This window comes from Bubalus bubalis, chromosome 10 (assembly GCF_019923935.1).
Source record: "Bubalus bubalis isolate 160015118507 breed Murrah chromosome 10, NDDB_SH_1, whole genome shotgun sequence".
Classification (NCBI taxonomy): domain Eukaryota; kingdom Metazoa; phylum Chordata; class Mammalia; order Artiodactyla; family Bovidae; genus Bubalus; species Bubalus bubalis.
In genome coordinates, this window is record NC_059166.1 from 55,146,725 (window position 1) to 55,165,907 (window position 19,183).

The following is a 19,183-nucleotide window of genomic DNA, read 5'->3' on the forward strand; positions in this document are numbered from 1 at the left end:
AGTTGTCTCAAAGTTATGTCTTCTAGTTGGTCCTTTTGTCTGACGAACCCCACCAAAAACAAAATGCCTGGAGATTACCTGGCTCAGTTGCAAATCAGAAAGAGGTTAAGAAAAACTAACCTCAAGTATGTGTGTACAGTTCAGTTCAGTTCAGTTGCTCAGTCGTGTCCGACTCTTTGCGTCCCCATGAACCGCAGCACGCCAGGCCTGCCTGTCCATCACCAACTCCCGGAGTCCACCCAAACTCAAGTCCATTGAGTCGGTGATGCCATCCAGCCATCTCATCCTCTGTCGTCCCCTTCTCCTCCTGCCCTCAATCTTTCCCAGCATCAGGGTCTTTTCAAATGAGTCAGCTCTTCGCATGTGTGTACGATTCTAGACTAAAAAAGCAGAGCACGCAAAGGTGGTATGAGCTAATAATGTGTTGTGGCTCCTTCTTTCTCTTCCAAACACACTCTTGTAAGGAATGTGTCTTGATGCCTCATAGAACCGTGTTTTATAAAGGCTGCCAGTAATGATCCAATTATACATTTCACTGGCCCAACTATTACTTCTGGGGTTCTGCCCTTCAGTTCTAGATCAAATACTTCAAGAAGACCTCAAAGATGCTGGAACTATTTCAAAGAAGAGCAAAATGATGACGAATTCTCAAAAGCATGACAAATGAAGTATTATCTGAACTTGGGAAGATTCTCATAGAAGAACAAAAGCTACTGGGACTGTCTCCAAATATGTAAAAACTTGTCATGTGACATAGATTTGGTTCATGTGGTCTCAAGAGATGCAGAGTTGAGAGAAACAGATTTCAGATCCTGAGAAGATTCCCTTCTGGCACTCACAGAGAAGGTGTCTGCTTTGGGTTACATGGTTGCCTTGACCACTGGATTTGACTTTTAAGTAGATTGTGAAGGTTTACTTAACAGGATCTAGGTACAGGAGAGCCAGGCATCAAGAGAAGAATTAGCTGATGGTTTTGTTAAAGGTGTTTACAACCTGGAAAGTCAATCAGTTCATGGTTCCAGCCTTAGAATTTACAAGTTAGCTGTGAAACAAATGCATCAAAAGGTAAAAAATGCAAGGAAGGCCAGATGATAAAGAGAGGTGGTAGCAATAAGTTTTAGGAGTTCACATGACAGATTGTTCTCATTACAGTTTCAGAGACTTAAGGGATAAGAAGGAAATTGAAAATAGACTGTGTTTAGAATTGCCCTGTCCAGTAGGGTAGCCACTAGCCAAATATAAATTCATATACTTGTAATGTGCTTTCCTGGTAGCTCAGGTGTAAAAGAATCTGCCTGCAGTGCAAGAGACCCCAGTTCAATTCCTGGGTCAGGAAGATCCCCTGAAGAAGGAATAGGCTACCCACTCTAGTATTCTTGGGCTTTCCTGATGGCTCAGTTGGTAAAGACTCCACTTGTAATGCAGGAGACCTGGGTTTGATCCCTGGGTTGGGAAGATCCCCTGGAGAAGAGAACGGCTTCCCACTCCAGCATTCTGGCCCCGAGAATTACAAGGACTATATAGTCCATGGGGTAGCAAAAAGTGGGACAGGACTGAGCAACTTTCACTATCATACTTGTAGCTAGTCCAATTTCAGAAATACAGTAAGTGTGAAATACACATCAGATTTTAAAGACTTAGTACAAAGAAAAAGCGAAAAATAGCGTAATTCTTTCATTAATGATGTGTTGAAATAATATTTGGTAGATAACTGAGTTAAATTTCACTTGTTTAGTTTTACTTTTTAATCTACTTACTAGAAAAATTTTAAATTACATGAGTCACTTGCATCGTTTACTTGCATCTTATTCTATTAGATAGTCCTGATCTAGAAGGAAATATACTTCATTGAACTTTAAGAACTGTCTTTGTATTCTTAATAGTCCCTGGGGGAATTTTCTGAAACATTAATGGAAAGACAATCTGATGACAAAGATTCCTGATGAAGAGAAGGAACACTGTCCATAAAATATACCCTGAGCAAAGGTAAGGAAACAAGAGTGCAGACGCATTCTTTGGTGAGTAAAATGTTTGTCCATGATAGAAGGTTCTTATTAGAAGATAGTGACGAATAAAGTCAGAACTAGCTAGAAAACTGTCTATAAAGAGAGACTCAATTTTTAATTTAAGGGATTTAGTTCTATTGGCAATCAGGATTTGGCAGTTTCAAAATGGGATTGTAAGATTATCTTGGCAATATTGAGTATGCTGCTGGTAAATCGTGTCAGTCGTGTCTACTCTGTTCGACCCTGTAGATGGCAGCCCACCAGGCTCCTCTCCCTAGGATTCTCCAGGCAAGAACACTGGAGTGGGTTGCCATTTCCTGCTCCAATGCATGAAAGTGAAAAGTGAAAGTGAAGTCGCTCAGTTGTGTCCGACTCCTAGAGACCCCATGGACTGCAGCCTACCAGGCTCCTCCATCCATGGGATTTTCCAGGCAAGAGTACTGGAGTGGGCTGCCATTGCCTTCTCCGAATATTGAGTGTAGTGGGTTGAAATTAATGGATGATTGGGAAACCAATTAAAACTCATTGTACTTAAAAATGTATTATACCAAAAAATGTTCAGTAGAGGGTTGATTTAAATAAATTATGGCACATCTGTAAATAAAGTGAAATCTGTATTGTTTGATATGGAAACATATTAAGATGTACAGCTGAGTAAATAGTTTTCAAAACAATATAGGTACAATATGAACCCATATGGGGGCTTCCCTGGTAGCTCAGCAGCAGATAATCCACCTGCCAATGCAGGAGACATGGGTTTGATCCCTGGGTCAGGGAAAATCCCCTGGAGAAGTAAATGGCAACCCAGTCCAGCATTCTTTCATGGAGAATATCGTGGACAGAGGAGCCTGGCAGGCCCCAGTCCATGGGGTTGCAAAAGAGTCAGACACAACTTAGCGACTAAACAGCAACAATACAATGAACCCATATATGTAAAATTATATATGTGATGTATGTAATTATGTAATTTAACCAAAATTACCTTAATTATTCCAAAAGTGTCTCAAAAGTAAAATCTCAGGGTGGGATGTTTCCAACATATTTTCAGTAACTCAACAAAGTCATTCATGTTTTTAGCCCTCTCGTGTCTATGTTCCATCATATTAGCATGTTAGCCTTTAATTCTCAGCCTTGTCACCTCCTGGGTTGTCAGGATGGGTTAATAAGCTGCAGACTCATTTTCAGCCAGTCAATCTCTTAGTATCTCAATATGTAAGACCAGTAAGTCTGTTCAGCTCACCAGTGTCCCACAGCCTTACCTTATATGCCTTTTTTGCTTTTACCTGTTCTCAGTCCAGTGTCCAGCTGTCTTCCTTACTCCAGTTTGTAACATTGGATCTTAAAATTCCATCTGTGTTGGACCCCAGTGCAGCTCCCTACCTGGAGCTGACACTTAACTGCTGGGCAATACTGATTAATAAAAGACTCAATTCTAAAATAAGCCTCCCTAAACTTTTTGATGAGCTATGTTGGGAAGGAAAAATGGATCACTACCATGGCAGACTATTGGTTGCCTATGTAGACTCCATTTTTGTCCTCTTTCTTAATGAATTTGTTAGCGTTCCAAAACTAAAGAAATGTGAGCTTCTCCCATTACCCTGGTAGTAATTCTATTTCCCTTTAAATAAGACTGTTGTAGAGGGCTTCCCTGGTGGTTCAGTGGTTAACAATCCACCTGCCAATGCAGGAGACATGGGTTTGATCCCGAATTTGGAAAGATCCCACATGGCTCATAGAAACTAAGCCCGTGAGCCACCACTCTTCAGCCTGCGCTCTAGAGCTTGGAAACTGCAACTTCTGAGCTCAAGTGCAGCAACTATTGAAGCCTGCATGCCCTAGAATCCCTGCCCCTCAACAAGAAAAGCCACTGCAATGAGAAGCCCAAGCACTGCAACCAGAGAGTAGCCCCCACTCTCTGCAACTAGAGAAAAGTCTCCACAGCATTGGAGACAAAACTCAGCCAAAAATAAATAAATAAATAATTTTTTTTAAAAAAAAGAATGTTGTAGAGATGGTCCTGTGACCAAGCTAAGGAGGATTTTGCAATATGTTTTACCCAAATGGCAAAATAAGTGCTTATAAAATACAGAGTTATTCTTGGGTTTCTGTTCAAGATGATTGACTTGGCATGTAATCTGCTAGCTAGTCTATCCTAGACATTACTGAAATAAAAATGTAGAAGTAGAAAAACCAAAGAATAAAGATATGTGTTTGTATGTCTGTGCTTAAGTTAGGAGAGGACAGTAGGTAGCAAAGGGGAGAAAACTAAATGAAATTTCAACAGTTTCCTGGATCACAGAGCTACTAGTAATAACACCCAAAGCCATTGCCTCGCAAAATATAGTGAAGATGCTACAGAAGAGTTGGTTGGAGGCATGGCACAGGGAAGAAGTGAAAATAAGGGCTGAAAATGGAGATAACCTTCTAAATATGGTACAACTGAATCAACACCACACACATTTCCTTCTCTCATCCATGCACACAGAGAGCAGGCAAAGACACATCTACCAGCAGACAAAAAGAAAAACCAAAAGACCCCAAAATCTCCTTCAAATTAATTGTACAAATTACAGAGAAGATGTAAGGACTTTCATGTTAACAACTCAGAGCAAAACCACTGTCATTCTGGCATTCAGGGCCACCATCCAGAAAACCAGTTACTTGCCTCGCCGTCAGCAAGTGAAGCCTGATATCTGGCATCCCTGGCCCTTCCTTATTCAACCTTGCTAATTATTCAGAATTTCCACACAAGACAGAGAACTAGAAGAAACCCTACTTACTAAAAGCAAAGGAAAACCACATCAATGACCAGCTGTTTGTATATAGGAACATCCAATGAAGAATCAACAGGGAAATCAGGAAAATCAACATTGTGAAAGAGAAAGACAAAGAAAAACAGATACGGTAACTAATACCTAAGGAGGCAGTTAAAATTCAGGAAATAAAAAAAAGAACATTTTTTTTAAAGCACTCCACTTTATGTACCCCAGTTTCAGAATGTACTGGATCTGTGAGATACAAAGTACTCTGAAAAAAAAAGAGCAACCAAAGAATGAAATCGAGTTCTGAAATACTAAAAGCATGACTACTTAAGAAAATTCACTGAAAGTATTGGAGATAAAAATCAAGGAAATCTAGACTATAAGATATAAAGACATAAACGGAAAATATGAGAAAAATTAAAGAGTTGTGGAAAGCCAATCCAACTGACTATGAATCAGTAGAAGAGAAAGAGATTTCTTTTAACTGAAGAAAAAAATTAAGAATAAAAACTAGGAGAGACTTCCCTGGTAGTTCAGTGCTTAAGAATCTGCCTTCCCATGCAGGGGATGTGGGTTTGATCCCTGCTCTGGCACCTGAGATCCCACATGCCACAGAGCAACTAAGCCCGTGTGCTGCAACTACAACCTGACAAGGTCAAAAATAAATGAGTAAAAAGAGGGGAAAAAAATAAAAACTAAAAATACTAATAATAAACCTGCAAAATTTCTAAACATAAAAGACATTTTACTAACAAAGGAATAAATATGAGACCTCTTCAGCAGCATTGGATCTAAAAGACAAAATTTAAATGGTAGATATTTTTCAGTCTAGAGCTCTGTACACATTCAAATTATTAATGAACTATAAGAGCAAAAGTAATTTTCAAATCAGCAAGAATGCAGAACTACAGGATACTTTCCCCCCGTGTGATCTTTTAGAAAGTGATCTCCCATATATTCCAGCAAAATTAAGGCAAAAACCAAGAGGAAACCATGGAATTCTGGAAAAAGTGTATCAATCCTAGACAAAGGCAAAGAAAAAATCACGGAAGAGGGCTGTGCATCAAGCCTAGAGAGAAAGCAATGTAGATGGGATCAAGAAGAAGGGTTCAAGGAGCAAGGTCTTAGTGGAGAAAATGCTGGGGCGGGGGAGGAGTGCTAGACGGGGCATTCAATAGAACAGATGACGCATGTGTACCAAGTCACTTCAGTCGTGTCTGACTCTTTGCTACCCAGTGGACTGTAGCCCCCAGGCTCCTCTGTCCATTGCATTCTCCAGGCAAGAATACTGGAGTGGGTTGCCATGCCCTCCTCCAGGGGATCTTCCCAACCCAGGGACCCATATCTCTTACACCTCCTACATTGGTAAGATAAGGGATTTGAAAATAAATGAAGGTGTAGTAAATGAAATGGTGCCATGATAAAATGTAGACAGGGGTAGTTCCTTAAAGGAAATTCAAAAAAATTATTATCAGGAAAAGGGTCATTTCAGAATGTATCCATTATACCAATATTGAGAGGGAGAAGAGAGCTAGCAAAGAAGAAGAGTGGTGAACGAGATAAGTGATAAGCAAAGACATATAAAATTATTATTTTTTAAAAGTCATCAACAACGTTAATTCCTGCTCCAAAGTCAAGGAGAGTATACACTGAGTAAATGTCTGTGGAGATTTAGGAGACTGATGAATTGGAAGCATTTTTAGTAAAAAGATGGAATCATATAGCAAATCTAAGTGAGTAAATGAGAAGTGAGAAAATAAAAACTTTGATGATAATCATTTTTGTCCTAAAAAGTCAACACAATACATGAAGAAATATTAGGGTCTGAGAAAGACTTTTGTCTGTGTGTGTTTTTTAGATAGAAGAGTAGAGGCAAGGATTGGTGGAGGGAAGGAACCTCCAAGAAAGAGATAAGCAAAGAAGGAGATAATTAAGTGAAGGCAGACAAAGATGCCCTGAAGACCATGGGGGAGGTTATACTTAATTTTGGTAGAAGGACATTTTTCTGTGAGATAGAACAGAACTAGAGGATCGACTTCACTTTCACTTTTCACTTTCATGCATTGGAGAAGGAAATGGCAACCCACTCCAGTGTTCTTGCCTGGAGAATCCCAGGGATGGGGAAGCCTGGTGGGCTGCCGTCTATGGGATCGCACAGGATCAGACATGACTGAAGCGACTTAGCAGCAGCAACAGAGAATCCTGGAATATATAGGAGTACATTTAAGGTATTGAGATATGTGGACTTCCCAGGTGGCCCTAGTGGTAAAGAACCTGCCTGCCAAAAGAGACAGGAGACAAAAGAGACATGCTTTCAATCCCTGGGTTGGGAAGATGCCCTGGAGGAGGGCATGGCAACTCACTCCAGAATGCTTGCCTGTGGAATGCTGTGGACAGAGGAGCCTGGCAGGCTACAGTCCATAGGGTCACAAAGAGTCGGATATGACTGAAGCAACTTAGCACACAGGCACATTGAGATATGTATAGCTATAGAAATTTCAAACTTGAATATGCAAAGTGAAAGTTATTCATCTTTTGGCAGCCTTAAAATTATGAATTCTTTGGTAGATGAATATATTTAATTGCTTTATAATAACATACATTAAATTTTCATAAAATATTACTAAATGCCGGGTTAACACCATTTCAAGGATGTAGTCAAGGTTAGATATTAAAAAGCAACACTATTCAGTCACTATAAAAATATGTAATGAGAACTACTATTCACACAGTTCTTATTGGCTACTTTAACTTGATATCCAATTGGTTGCCCAAATGCCAAGAGACACCCCATGATAAGTGTGAGTATATGTTTTAGGGGAAAATGATTAGGGGTATTTAGCTCCAAAACTAAACATTTTTAATTAGTGTTTTGATAACAGAAGCTAGGTCTGTTTTTTTCATGCAAGCCAATGATCCAGCCAAAATTTGGGGCTGAAGCATATTTATTCCTGAAAGCACTGTGTGGGAAGGGAAGATTTATTCTGTGCCAACTGTTACCATTCTATGATTATTCCCATTGATAAGGTAGGAAATTGGTTAAGCTATATATAATGAGCTTCCCTGTGTCTCAGATGGTAAAAAATCCACCTGCAATGCAAGAGACCTGGGTTTGATCCCTGGATTGGGAAGATCCCCTGGAGGAGGGCATGACAACTCACTCCAGTATTCTTGCTTGGAGAATCCCCATGAACAGAGGAGCCTGGCAGGCTACAGTGCATGGGCTGTACATGCTGTGTACAGTAAAGAGCTGGACACAATTAAGCAACTAAACACAGCACAGCACGATGAGACCCAAGTGGTTCAGTGGTAGAGAATTCAACTGTCAATGCAGGAGACATGGATTTGATCCCTGGGTCAGGAAGATCCCCTAGAGAAGGAAATGGCAGCCAACTCCAGTTTTCTTGCCTGGGAAATGCCATGGACAGAGGAGCCTGGTGGGCTACAGTTCATAGGATCGCAAAGAGTCAGACATGACTTAGGGACTAAACAACAATAAACAATAGATACCTCATGTACAGAATGCAAGAGTGATCCTAAACTGTTAAGCTTTCTTTCTCAGTTTTCATCCAGGGACGCAGGCACCTTCTCATCACTCTGCCCTTTCTAGGGTGTTGTCCTCATTTAATAGTGCAAGATGACTCCTACTCATATTCCAAGTAGCAGCCCAAAGGAAGAGAAGGAACCCAATGACATCCCTTTGGGAACTGAAAGTATACTTGTCACTCACAGTCACATGACCTACTTAGTTGCAAGGGAAGCTGTAAAATGTAGTTTTTATTTCAGGTGACTCAGTCCTAAATTGAAAATTCAGGAGGTAAGAAATATTTGGAGAAAAATGTTTCATCCAGAATGCTTTTCCTTCTCAATTAAAGCAAATATTCTTGTATTAAACAGATGAGAATAAGCTCTCTTCCCTTATCAGAACTGAGCCACAGAGAACAGAATAGAATGTCAGGAATAACTTTTATCTCTTTCTAGCACTTAAAAAGTGAGCTAGTGAAAAAAAATGGGAAAATGAAATCCTGATTAGTAACTACATTAAGGATCAGTTTTTCCTGAAGTTTAAACTATTCTTCAGTTCAGTTCAGTCGCTCAGTCATGTCCGACTCTTTGCAACCCCATGAATTGCAGCACGCTAGGCCTCCCTATCCATCAAAAACTCCCAGAGTTCACCCAAACTCATATCCATCGAGTCAGTGATGCCATTCAGCCATCTCATCCTCTGTCGTCCCCTTCTCCTCCTGCCCCCAATCCCTCCCAGCATCAGAGTCTTTTCCAATGAGTCAACGCTTCGCATGAGGTGGCCAAAGTACTGGAGTTTCAGCCTCAGTATCAGCCCTTCCAATGAACACCCAGGACTGATCTTCTTTAGGATGGACTGGTTGGATCTCCTTGCAGTCCAAGGGACTCTCAAGAGTCTTCTCCAACACCACACTTCAAAAGCATCAATTCTTCAGCACTCAGCTTTCTTCATAGTCCAACTCTAACATCCATACATGACCACAGGAAAAACCATAGCCTTGACTAGACAGACCTTTGTTGGCAAAGTAATGTCTTTGCTTTTGAATATGCTATCTAGGTTGGTCATAACTTTCCTTCCAAGGAGTAAGTGTCTTTTAAGTTCATGGCTGCAATCACCATCTGCAGTGATTTTGGAGACCAAAAAAAGAAAGTCTGACACTGTTTCCACGATTTCCCCATCTATTTCCCATGAAGTGATGGGACCAGATGCCATGATCTTAGTTTTCTGAATGTTGAGCTTTAAGCCAATTTTTTCACTCTCCTCTTTCACTTTCATCAAGAGGCTTTTTAGTTCCTCTTCACTTTCTGCTATAAGGGTGGTGTCATCTGTATCTCTGAGGTTATTGATACTTCTCCTGGAAATCTTGATTCCAGCTTGTGCTTCTTCCAGTCCAGCATTTCTCATGATGTACTCTTCATATAAGTTAAACAAGCAGGGTGACAATATACAGCCGTGACATACTCCTTTTCCTATTTGCAACCAGTCTATTGTTCCATGTCCAGTTCTAACTGTTGCTTCCTGACCTGCATATAGGTTTCTCAAGAGGCAGGTCAGGTGGTCTGGTATTCCCATCTCTTTTAGAATTTTCCACAGTTTATTGTGATCCACATAGTCAAGGGCTTTGGCATAGTCAATAAAGCAGAAATAGATGTTTGTCTGGAACTCTCTTGCTTTTTTGATGATCCAGCAGATGTTGGCAATTTGATCTCTGGTTCCTCTGCCTTTCCTAAAACCAGCTTGAACATCTGGAAGTTCACGGTTCACATATTGCTGAAGCCTGGCTTGGAGAATTTTGAGCATTACTTTACTAGCGTGTGAGATGAGTGCAATTGTGTGGTAGTTTGAGCATTCTTTGTCATTGCCTTTCTTTGGGACCGGAATGAAAACTGACCTTTTCCAGTGCTGTGGCCACTGCTGAGTTTTCCAAATTTGCTGGCATATTGAGTGCAGCATTTTCACAGCATCATCTTTCAGGATTTGGAATAGCTCAACTGGAATTCTATCACCTCCATTAGCTTTGTTCGTAGTGATGCTTCCTAAGGCCCACTTGACTTCACATTCCAGGATGTCTGGCTCTAGGTAAGTGATCACACTGTCGTGATTATCTTGGTCATGAAGATCTTTTTTTGTACAGTTCTTCTGTGTATTCTTGCCACCTCTTCTTAATATCTTCTGCTTCTGTTAGGTCCATACCATATCTATCCTTTATCGAGCCCTTTTTTGCATGAAATGTTCCCTTGGTATCTCTAATTTTCTTGAAGAGATCTCTAGTCTTTCCCATTCTGTTGTTTTCCTCTAGTTCTTTGCATTGATCACTGAGGAAGGCTTTCTTATCTCTTCTTGCTCTTCTTTGGAACTCTGCATTCAAATGGGAATATCTTTCCTCATCTCCTTTGCTTTTCACTTCTCTTCTTTTCACAGCTATTTGTAAGGCCTCCTCAGACAGCTGTTTTGCTTTTTTGCATTTCTTTTCCATGGGGATGGTCTTGATCCCTGTCTCCTGTACAATGTCACAAACCTCCGTCCATAGTTCGTCCATAGTTCATCAGGCACTCTGTCTATCATATCTAGTCCCTTAAATCTATTTCTCACTTCCACTGTATAATCACAGCCTTGTCTAACTCAATGAAACTAAGCCATGCCTTGTTGGTTCACCCAAGATGGGCGGGTCATGGTGGAGAGATCTGACAGAATGTGGTCCACTGGAGAAGGGAATTGCAAACCACTTCAGTATTCTTGCCTTGAGAACCCCATGAACAGTGTGAAAAGGCAAAATGATAGGATACTGAAAGAGGAACTCCCCAGGTCAGTAGGTGCCCAATATGCTACAGGAGATCAGTGGAGAAATCACTCCAGAAAGAATGAAAGGAAGGAACCAAAGCAAAAACAATACACAGCTGTGGATGTGACTGGTGATGGAAGTAAGGTCCGATGCTGTAAAGAGTAATATTGCATAGGAACCTGGAATGTCAGATCCATGAATCAAGGCAAATTGGAAGTGGTCAAACAGGAGATGGCAAGAGTGAATGTCAACATTCTAGGAATCAGCAAACTAAAATAGACTGGAATTTAACTCAGATGACCATTATATCTACTACTGTGGGCAGGAATCCCTTAGAAGAAATGGAGTAGCCACCATTGTCAACAAAAGAGTCTAAATGCAGTACTTGGATGCAATCTCAAAAACAACATAATGATCTCTGTTCATTTCCAAGGCAAACTATTCAATATCACGGTGATTCAAGCCTATGCCCCAACCAGTAATGCTGAAGAAGCTAAAGTTGAACGGTTCTATGAAAACCTACAAGACCTTTTAGAACTAACACCTAAAAAAGATGTCCTTTTCATTATAGGGGACTGGAATGCAAAAGTAGGAAGTCAAGAAACACCTGGAGTAACAGGCAAATTTGGCCTTGGAATACAGAATGAAGCAAGATGAAGGCTAATAGAGTTTTGCCAAGAGAATGCACTGGTCATAGCAAACACCCTCTTCCAACAACACAAGAGAAGACTCTACACATGGACATCACCAGATGGTCAACACCAAAATCAGATTGATTATATTCTTTGCAGCCAAAGATGGAGAAGCTCTATACAGTCAGCAAAAACAAGACCAGGAGCTGACTGTGGCTCAGACCATGAACTCCTTATTGCCAAATTCAGACTTAAGTTGAAGAAAGTAGGGAAAACCACTAGACCATTCAGGTATGACCTAAATTAAACTATTCTTAAGCATGTTTAATATGGTCAAAGTGAAGTTTTCATTCATTCTATCACACGTACTTCTACTTCTTGAAGTACAAGTTCATTCTACTTCTGCTTATTGACTATGCCAAAGCCTTTGACTGTGTGGATCACAATAAACTGTGGAAAATTCTTAAAGAGATGGGAATACCAGACCACTTGACCTGCCTCTTGAGAAACCTATGTGCAGGTCAGGAAGCAACAGTTAGAACTGGACATGGAACAACAGACTGGTTGCAAATAGGAAAAGGAGTATATCAAGGCTGTGTATTGTCACCCTGCTTATTTAACTTATATTAAGAGTACATCATGAGAAACACTGGGCAAGATGGAGCACAAGCTGTAATCAAGATTGCCAGGAGAAATATCAATAACCTCAGAGATGCAGATGACACCACCCTCATGGCAGAAAGTGAAGAAGAACTAAAGAGCCTCTTGAAAGTGAGAGGAGAGTGAAAAAGTTGGATTAAAACTCAATGTTCGGAAAACTAACATCATGGAATCTGGTCCCATCACTTTATGGCAAAAAGATGGGTAAACAGTGGAAACAGTGACAGACTTTACTTTTTGGTCTTCAAAATCACTGCAGATGATGACTGCATCTATGAAATTAAAAGATGCTTGCTCCTTGGAAGAAAAGCTATGACCAACCTAGACAACATATTAAAAAGCAGAGACGTTACTTTGCCAATGAAGGTCTGTCTGGTCAGAGCTATGTTTTTTCCAGTAGTCATGTATGGATGTAACTGTTGGACTATAAAGAAAGCTGAGCACTGAAGATTTGCTTTGGAACTATGGTGTTGGAGGAGACTCTAGAGAGCTCTTGGACTCCAAGTAGATCCAGCCAGTCCATCCTAAAGGAAATCAGTCCTGAATATTCATTGGAAGGACTGATGCTGAAGCTGAAACTCCAATACTTTGGCCACCTGATGCAAAAAGCTGACTCATTTGAAAAGACCCTGATGCTTGGAAAGATTGAAGGCAGGAAGAGAAGGGGACAACAGAGGAAGAGACGGTTGGATGACATCACCGACTCAATGGATATGAGTTGAGTAAACGCCGGTAGTTGGTGATGGACAGGTAGGTGTGGCATGCTGCAGTCCATGGGGTAGCAAAGAGTTGGACACAACTGAGTGACTGAACTGAACTGAGCTGAACCCTCAAGTAATTAAGCATATATCACAAAACCCATACTTCACTGAGCAGTGTGAAACGTCCCAAAGAAAAAATGTGATATGATCTCTAGTCTCAAGGAACTTAGAAGAATTTACAGTTTGGGTAGAAGACGAATTTAATACTCAAGACTATTCAGAAACAATTACATCCTGAGTTGTATGATACTTACTTTATGAGTACAAAAGGAATTTAAAGTAAAGGTAGGCCATTCCTGGCTGCAGAACATTTTTGTTCTGCACAAAACCTTGTGAAAATAGTGAAAATTGAACTAGGCATATAAGAATAGCTGTAATTTATTTATAAAACCCTTTCATCTGCAAAGTCATATAAAGTTTATTTGTAGGGTTAATCCTTGGGGAAAAAGACATGTTGAATTTAAAGTCCAAGCAGCTGCTGATAGTAGCATAAAGTCTAAAAATGACTAACTGAGTCATTTATAAGCAGTTATAGTTTCTGTTTTTTGTTTTATGATGTATCCACAAGTAATAACAGAATGCCTGACACAGAGATTTCAGATCAGATCAGATCAGATCAGTTGCTCAGTCATGTCCGACTCTTTGTGACCCCATGAATCGCAGCACGCCAGGCCTCCCTGTCCATCACCAACTCCCGGAGTTCACTCAGACTCACGTCCATTGAGTCAGTGATGCCATCCAGCCATCTCATCCTCTGTGGTCCCCTTCTCCTCCTGCCCCCAATCCCTCCCAGCATTAGGGTCTTTTCCAATGAATCAACTCTTCGCATGAGGTGGCCAAAGTACTGGAGTTTCAGCTTTAGCATCATTCCTTCCAAAGAAATCCCAGGGCTGATCTCCTTCAGAATGGACTGGTTGGATCTCCTTGCAGTCCAAGGGACTCTCAAGAGTCTTCTCCAACACCACAGTTCAAAAGCATCAATTCTTTGGTGCTCAGCCTTCTTCACAGTCCAACTCTCACATCCATACATGACCACAGGAAAAACCATAGCCTTGACTAGACGGACCTTGTTGGCAAAATAATGTCTCTGCTTTTGAATATGCTATCTAGGTTGGTCATAACTTTCCTTCCAAGGAGTAAGCATCTTTTAATTTCATGGCTGCAGTCACCATCTGTAGTGATTTTGGAGCCCAGAAAAATAAAGTCTGACACTGTTTCCCCATCTATTTCCCATGAAGTGGTGGGACCGGATGCCATGATCTTCATTTTCTGAATGTTGAGCTTTAAGCCAACTTTTTCATTCTCCACTTTCACTTTCATCAAGAGACTTTTTAGTTCCTCTTCCCTTTCTGCCATAAGTGTGATGTCATCTGCATATCTGAGGTTATTGATATTTCTCCCGGCAATCTTGATTCCAGCTTGTGTTTCTTCCAGTCCAGCGTTTCTCATGATGTACTCTGCATAGAAGTTAAATAAGCAGGGTGACAATATACAGCCTTGACAAACTCCTTTTCCTATTTGGAACCAGTCTGTTGTTCCATGTCCAGTTCTAACTGTTGCTTCCTGACCTGCATACAAATTTCTCAAGAGGCAGATCAGGTGGTCTGGTATTCCCATCTCTTGAAGAATTTTCCACAGCTTATTGTGATCCACACAGTCAAAGGCTTTGGCATAGTCAATAAAGCAGAAATAGATGTTTTTCTGGGACTCTCTTGCCTTTTCTATTATCCAGCGTATGTTGGCAATTTGATCTCTGGTTCCTCTGCCTTTTCTAAAACCAGCTTGAATATCAGGAAGTTCACGGTTCATGTATTGCTGGAGTCTGGCTTGGAGAATTTTGAGCATTACTTTACTAGCATGTGAGATGAGTGCAATTGTGCGGTAGTTTGAGCATTCTTTGGCATTGCCTTTCTTTGGGATTGGAATGAAAACTGACCTTTTCCAGTCCTGTGGTCACTGCTGAGTTCTCCAAACTTGCTGGCATATTGAGTGCAGCATTTTCACAGCATCATCTTTCAGGATTTGGAATAGCTCAACTGAAATTCCATCACCTCCACTAGCTTTGTTCATAGTGATGCTTTCTAAGGCCACTTGACTTCACATTCCAGGATGTCTGGCTCTAGGTGAGTGATCACACCATTTTGATTATCTGGGTCGTGAAGATCTTTTTTGTACAGTTCTTCTGTGTATTCTTGCCATCTCTTCTTAATATCTTCTGAGATCTCAAGTATCTGTTAAATAAATACAATTTTACTTTTACCCTCAGTGTTTCTTTTGTTATATAACTCAGGACTTAACATTTTTCTATTGAGGTATAGCTTTTTGAAAAACTGAAATGTACTAAAGTGTACAGATTTCTTTGGAAGGAATGATGCTAAAGCTGAAATTCCAGTACTTTGGCCACCTCATGCAAAGAGTTGATTCATTGGAAAAGACTCTGATGCTGGGAGGGTTGGGGGCAGGAGGAGAAGGGGACGACAGAGGATGAGATGGCTGGATGGCATCACTGACTGGATGGACGTGAGTCTGAGTGAACTCTGGGAGTTGGTGATGGACAGGGAGGCCTGGCGTGCTGTGATTCATGGGGTTGCAGAGAGTCAGACACGACTCAGTGACTGAACTGAACTGAAAGTGTACAGATCTTAATTGTACAGTGCCATATACCACCTCATGTAACTACTTCTCAAATCAAGTTATAGAACATTCCTAACTCTCCACATTACTCTATGACCCTCCCAGTCAACATTCAGTTCAGCTCATCCCACCCCAGCCACCCAAAGTAGCCACTATTCTGATTCCTATCAATATAGATTATCTTCCTAGTTTTTAAATTCATAGAAACAAAATAATATTTCACTCAATATTTTTTCAAGTTGTTGCTACCCTGGTCTTAATCTGTGTAGCTTGTTGATACTTGAAAGAGATATTTCCACCCTCTAGTTTAAAGTCTTTTCTTATGGGAAAACCCTATAAAAGTATAGGAAAGGTGTTTATTAAGTAGTAATTTGCATTCGAGTTGTCATTAGTCTTTACACTTCAAAGACAGGTTGTGTTTACTCTAAGGGCAGGCACAGCCAGTGTAACCGGTACTTCCACGATTACAATCAAGTTAACTTGCTGTGACTTTTTACTCAGACAAATCTGGAAATCCCATATGAGAAGTTTAGGTCAATTACCAAGTTAGAGGTACAGGGCACAGGGAGGAAGGATGGAGGGGAGGGATAGTTAGGGAGTTGGGGATGGACATGTACACACTGCTATATTTTAAATGGATAATAACTAGCAAGGTCCTACTATACTGCACATGAAACTCTGCTCAATATTATGTGGCAGCCTGGATGGGAGGGGAATTTTGGGGAGAATGAATACATGTATATGTATGGCTGAGTCCCTTTGCTGTGTACCTGAAACTATACCAACATTGTTAATTGGCTACACCCCAATATAAAAAAAAAGTTGAAAAAATTTAGAGGCACAGTCCTTATACAAAACCACCCTCACTTCTGACACCAACTGCAAGTTTGCAAGGGTTTGAACGGGACCCCAAACTACCTCAGTTTCAATAATTTGCTAGACAGACTCGTAAAACTCACTGAAAGCTGTCATGCTCATGGTTATGTTAAAGGGAAAGGATACAGATTAAGATTAGTCAAAAGAAGACATGGTAGAGCAGAGTCCAGGAGCGGGTCACACGCAGAGTTTTAGTTGTCTTCTAGCCATGGAGTCAGGACATGGTACTCTCCCAACACTGATGCGTGACAGCATGTACAGAGTTCTGCCAGGCGGCCAGCCAGGAAGACTCACCTGAGGTTAGTGTCCAGAGCTGTTTTTTGTTGTTGTTGTTGACAGCAGGGGGGAGTGGGGGGCTTTCTTATCTTTTGGCTGCACTACACAGTATGTGGGATCTTAGTTACTTAGCTCCTTGACTAGGGGTGAAACCTGCACCCCCTGCATTGGAAGCACAAGCAAGGAGTCTTAACCACTAGACCACCAGGGAAGTCCCTGGGGGCGGGGCGGGGGGGTCTTATTATGTAGACATGATCGATTGATTGTCCCCTTATTTAATCCCAGTTTCCAGGTCCATGGATACTTTGTGACCCCAAACCCCTACCCTAAGTCACACAATTGGGCCTGTGACAGGGCCAGCCCCCAACCTAAGATTGTATGGTGTGGCCAGACCCCACCCTAAATCATATTGCTAGACAACCCACTAGGACCCACAGCCCTCTGGCAAACAGCAGATACTGTGTGGCTGAGGGCAGAGGCCAAGACTTCTCTTTGGGCAAGCCCCAATTCTTTACTACATACCCCCAAATCTTCACCTCACTGACAGGAGAATTTGTTTTTTTCAAAAATTAAATCGTTTCTTTGAAAAATTTTTTCTCAATGATTAATTTCACAAGTTTGTGTTTCTAAGGATTCTGAATTTTTATGAAGCATCTCCACATGTTTGACAAGAAGTTAAGATTGAAGAAGGAATACTAACATTTTATTTCTCCCCCAGTTGTCCAATATATATAAATACAAGGATTCTACCAAGATTACTGACTTGTACTTCTGAAAGTTAGTTCTTTTGAGAGTTTTCCAGGAGCTATTAACACCAGTACTGGCAATGCTGAAAAACAAGGTGAATTAGCAACAATTCAGTGATTTTGAGGCTTGGGGGTTGAGTAAGATTCCCCCAGAAAGAGTGTTAACTCCCAAAAACCTCCATAAGGAAGGGTGAAATTGGTGAAATTGTCTAAAATCATTCCTATATTTTGAATATTTTTTTCTTTAAGTGAATATTTTGAGAAATCATCTTTGAGGAATTAATACCATCATGGCTTAAAATGAAATAAAAAAATATGAAGGGTTATGAGGCCAATTATTATTTATGTCAAATTTCTGTTTAAAATCATTATTATTATTATTTTGATAGGTTTAGCTCTCTTCCAAGTTTAAAATGAATTGTGATTTTGTTGTTGCTATTGTTGTTAAAATATAGTAAGATACAGGACTTAAATTGAAACAAGTTGGAAACTGAAACACCATCTTAGCCACCTTAGCAGGATCAGAATGATTAAAGTCAATCAAATCACAATCGGGCAGGCAGATATTATAGAGTCACTGGTCAGGAAGGCCAAGGTTCAAGTCAGGCATAAGATTCTGATTTCAAAGGCTCGAAAGTCTCAGACTAAAAGCTATGTTTAGCTAACTCTGTAGGTTGATTTGAAGGCTCATCCAGCCTTTCATTTAACTGATATACTGTATATTGAATACCTACTCTGGGTCAGCAGGCACAGTAGCAGAGAAGACAAACACTGTTGGCTTTTAGGGATGACAGCTAACATTCATTGCCCATCTATCTGCTATTTGCCAGGCATTGTACTAAGCACTTCTTCCGGAACTCTATTATTCACACTTTTATTATCTAGATTTCACAGGTAAGGAAATTGAATCTCTAAGACATTGACAATCTCACTGAAAGAGTGTGTCTAAATGCCTCTTGGCCCATCTTCCAAAGCTGAACTTCCTTGCTAGCAAAAGGCCATTCATTGCTGGCTGTAATGAACATAAATACTTGTTATCTGAAAAAGTGGGCTTTCCTGGTGGCTCAGCAGTAAAGAAACTCCCTGCAATGCAGGAGACATGAGTTTGATCCCTGTGTTGAGAAGATCTTATCAAGGAAAAGTTGGCAACCCACTCCAGTATTCTTGCCTGGAGAATTCCATGGACACAGGAGCCTGATGGGCTGCAGTCCATGTGGTCACAAGAGATAGGACATGACTGAGAGATTATGCAACAGCAATCTGAAAAATTATCCTCCATCACTTTCAGTTTCTGTGTTGGATACAAGAGCCCCATCTTTTGCCAAGATGTGGAATTTCAAATAGGAAGACTTGACCTGGGGACTGGTGACAAAGGTGTCAAGGGTTCCCTCATTCCCTTCTTTATTGTATGGTTTATCATCTAGAATTCTGGTATTTTCTAGGCCAGAAGAAAGGACTCGTTTTGGTTGCGACTCTGTCATTTGATGTTTATGTTGCTATAATGCAGAAGAAAGAGAAATAA